General features: G+C 36.1%; 1 non-coding gene across 1 annotated transcript; it reads left to right on the top strand.

Moving 5' to 3' along the window:
• Positions 1 to 492: 492 nt before the first annotated feature.
• LOC128282355 (small nucleolar RNA R71) lies at positions 493 to 599 on the top strand. The gene has a single exon (XR_008272612.1). It is a non-coding gene; the product is annotated as a small nucleolar RNA R71 (small nucleolar RNA).
• The last annotated feature ends 3,436 nt before the right edge of the window (positions 600 to 4,035 follow it).

Genomic DNA, 4,035 nt, shown 5'->3' with positions numbered 1-4,035 from the left:
CCTGGAGGTGATCTCTGATTTCCTTGGCCTCCACATGAGAAATTTGGGTGATTCCTCCAACCTGCATTGTAAGTGTTACTATATGGATTGTTTTGAGATCGAGAATTATTACCCATGTAATTTAACTGCTTGTTAACCATGTTGTGGCCATAAGGTTGGTATTCTGAATTTCTTAATCCACCTCTACTGGCTTCGTACTGCATTCCTAGGTGAACCTGTGAAGAACTAAGAAAACCATCAATCTTTTTATTTAGAAGTTCTACCTGATTAGAGAGCATGGTGACTGAATCGACTTTATAAACACCTGCTGTTTTCGTTGGTTTTGTCCTCATGACTTGCCACTAATAGTTATTCAGTGACATCTTCTCTATAAACTCATAAGCATCTTCAGGTGTTTTATTATTGATGGTTCCGCCAGCAGCTGCGTCAACCATTTGCCGAGTCGAAGGATTCAGGCCATTATGGAATGTTTGAACCTGAAGCCAAAGCGATAACCCATGGTGAGGGCACCTTCTCAGTAAGTCCTTGTATCTCTCCCATGCATCGTAAAGAGTTTCTAAGTCCATCTGCACAAACGAAGAGATATCATTACATAATTTGGCCGTTTTAGCCAGTGGGAAATATTTTAATAGAATATTTTCTGTCATTTGTTCCCAAGTAGTAATTGACCCTTGTAGTAACGAGTTCAACCACTGTTTAGCTTTATTCCTCAATGAAAAAGGGAATAACCAAAGATGAATGGCATCATCAGAAATACCATTAATCTTAAATGTATCGCACAGTTCCAAAAAGTTTGCTAAGTGTGCGTTGGGATCCTCATCCTGCAAACCATCAAACTGAACAAATTGCTGTACCATTTGAATAGTGTTAGGTTTTAGTTCAAAAGTATTTGCAGCTACAGTAGGTCTAACTATACTTGATTCAGTTCTTATTAAACAAGGTTTAGCATAATCATACATAGTGCGTGGAACAGGATTTTGATTAACTGCAATTACAGGAGGTAGCTGATTGTCTTGGTTTTCATCCATCTCTTCAGTTGGGGGTTTAGTATTATCCTCTTGCTCGTTCTCTATGTATCTTAAGCTTCGCCTTATTTCTCTTTGGTTTCTGCGAACTGTGCGATCGATTTCTTCGTCAAAAAGTAGTGGTCCTGACGGGTTTCTTCTAGTCATAAACTATAAAAACCTGCCAAGAGAAAGAAAAAGTAAATAAATAAATAATAATAAAAAATAAAATTAAATTGCAAGAAAAATAAAAGGCTAAAGTAATAAAAATTGAGCGTTCCTAATATCTTAGTTCCCCGGCAACGGCGCCAAAAACTTGATCGCTTGATTTCGTGATAGGTTTTAAATATTTATAATTAATCGTTCTTGAAACTAACTATTAGCGCGATGTAGGCAAGTGTACCTATCGAACAGTAGTATAGTTTTAGCAAGACTAAATTGTCGAACCCAAAGGAACTAAAAGTACTAGTAATGACTGCCTTTTTATTATCTAGCCTAAGAATAAGGTGGTTTTATTTTAACTAACTAATTAATTAATCTAAGAATTCACAAAAATTAGAATTGGGGAATTACTTTTGGAAAACGATTAAATTAAGACAATACCTAAGGAAAAATCCATCTAGACTTTACTTGTTATTCTGGCTTCGAATCGGATGATTTATTCATTTAACTTGTTCCGTGGAGATCCCTAAGTTATGTTATTATCCCTATTCAAGACTAATAACGTCTAATCCCTAGATTGAATAATTGAGACTTTTCTCTAATTAACACCCTAGGGTTGCATTAACTCAATCTATGGATCCCCTTATTAGGTTTCACCCTAATCTGGCAACATCTTGTCACCCTATGTCTAGGCGCGCAAACAACTCCACTTAATTATGACAAATGTACTCTTAGACAGGGTCTATTCCTCCTTTGAATAAGAGCTTATCTTGAATCAGTATCTTGGGATATCAAAACAAGAATTAAGAACACATAATTAAGAACAAGTTAAAAATTTATCATACAATTCAAAAAATAATAACAAGATTCGTCTTAGGTTTCATCCCCCTTAAGTATTTAGGGGATTTTAGTTCATAACTAAAAAGGAAAACATCTCAGAAGAATAACGAATACAAAACATAAAGAAAACCCAAAACTCCTGAAGGGAAATTGAGGGGAGATCTTCAATCTTGATGATGAACCCAGCTTCTGAGATGAAACAATCGGCTTTCTTCGAGTAATTCCTTCCTTCCCCTCTGTGTGTGTCTTACTTTCCTTCTCTAGGGTGTATTTATAGGCTTTAGAATGTCTAGAAGCCCTCAAAATTGGCCTTTTCTGAATTGGAGTCAACTTGGGCTCGACAGGGACACGCCCGTGTGACACGCCGGTGTGAGTCATGCTTCGATTCTGCCAAATTGACATGGCCATGTGGTCTACCCGTGTGAGGAAGCCCAGGCCTTGTTGATTTTGTACTTTGGTCATTTTCTCCATTTTTGGCCGTTTCTTGTTCCTTTCGCTCTCTTATGCTTGCCTAAGTATAAAACATGAAATTAAAGCCTTAGGAGCATCGAATTCACCAATTCCAAGGAAAAATCATCCATAAAATACGTTAAGCATGGGGTAAAAATATGTATAAATTACAGTTTATCACTCATAGAACTCCTAGCTAGTAGTGTCTTGGTAAACGAGTCCATAAGGTTGTCCTCAGATACGACCTTGACTAAATCTATGATTTTGATTGCAATTTCCTCCATTATGATATGATACTTTTGGTCGATATGTTTCGTCCTCTTGTCATTTCTCGTCTCCTTGGTATTAGCTATTGTTGCACTGTTGTCACAATACAGTGTGATAGGTTTTCTATACCATGAACGACTACAAGATCCGTGAGGAACTTTCAAAGCCATATTGCTTTTTTGGTAGGCTTAGAGGCAGCCACATATTCAGCCTTCATAGTGGAGTCATTAGTACAAGTCTTCTTTACACTTATCCACACAATGGACCCGTCACCTAAGACAAAAACACAGCCCGATGTTGATTTCTTCAAATCTCAATACGTTTTGGAAGTCAAAATTAGTATATCTGATAGTAGTAAGGTCTCCTCCAGAATACACAAGCATATAATCCCTCATTCTTCATAAATACTTGAGTATATGCCTAATTGTTTGCCAGTGTGTTGGTCTTGGATTCGCCTAATATCGACTTGTAACATCCTGAATTAGGGCCTAGTCAGAATAGTGGTTTCGGGACCACAAATCCAATGTTAAAATAATTATTTCATGATCATTATGAGGTCTAGGATACGAAAATATGCATGTGTTAAAATTTGATGAAGAAATTCTATGTGTAAGGTGTCTAATTAGAAATTAAGGACCAAATTGAATAAATCTCAAAACTTGGGTTCTAGAAGCAATTTGTATGAAATTGCTTTGGAATGTTAATTAGAGGTCCTTAAAGAGTAATTTTCATAGTTTCTAAGTTTTTTGACAAAAATGGGCATGCATGAAAAATTTTTGAAGTTTAGTAAGGAAGGGCATTTTGGTCATTTGGTAATAAACTAAAGAAAAAGGGAAAAATCAAGCTAAAATCAACTCATTTTCTTCTCCATGCTGCCGAAATTCTAAGGGTCTCCATAGCTAGGGTTTTCGACATTTTCAAGCTCAATAGTAAGTGCTCTCTAGCCCCATTTTTAACGTTCTTCGTATTTTTAAGATTCTCGTAATATGTTCTTTCTATTTCTACCCATATTTCAAGCTAGGGTTCATATTAAAAAATTTACCCATGCATGAGATGTTTGTGTTTTGATGATTTATGGGGGAATATGAGAGTTTAAAGGATAGTAAACAACTTTTACTAAGTAGTTTTTCATGGAAATGGCTTGAGGGACCATTTTGTAAAAGTTGTGAAAATGGGTAGAAAAATGTGAAATGAAATAAACTGTGGGCTGCTATAGGTAAGAAAAATATTCGGATAGGCTTGGGTACCTTAGAAATTTCATGCATTTCATTATACGAGCCTTAGGAATAAATCGTAAAAGTGTGAAAGGTTA

This window comes from Gossypium arboreum, chromosome 1 (assembly GCF_025698485.1).
Source record: "Gossypium arboreum isolate Shixiya-1 chromosome 1, ASM2569848v2, whole genome shotgun sequence".
In the NCBI taxonomy this organism is placed as follows: Eukaryota; Viridiplantae; Streptophyta; class Magnoliopsida; order Malvales; family Malvaceae; genus Gossypium; species Gossypium arboreum.
This window is presented reverse-complemented; position numbering and strand designations above follow the sequence as displayed.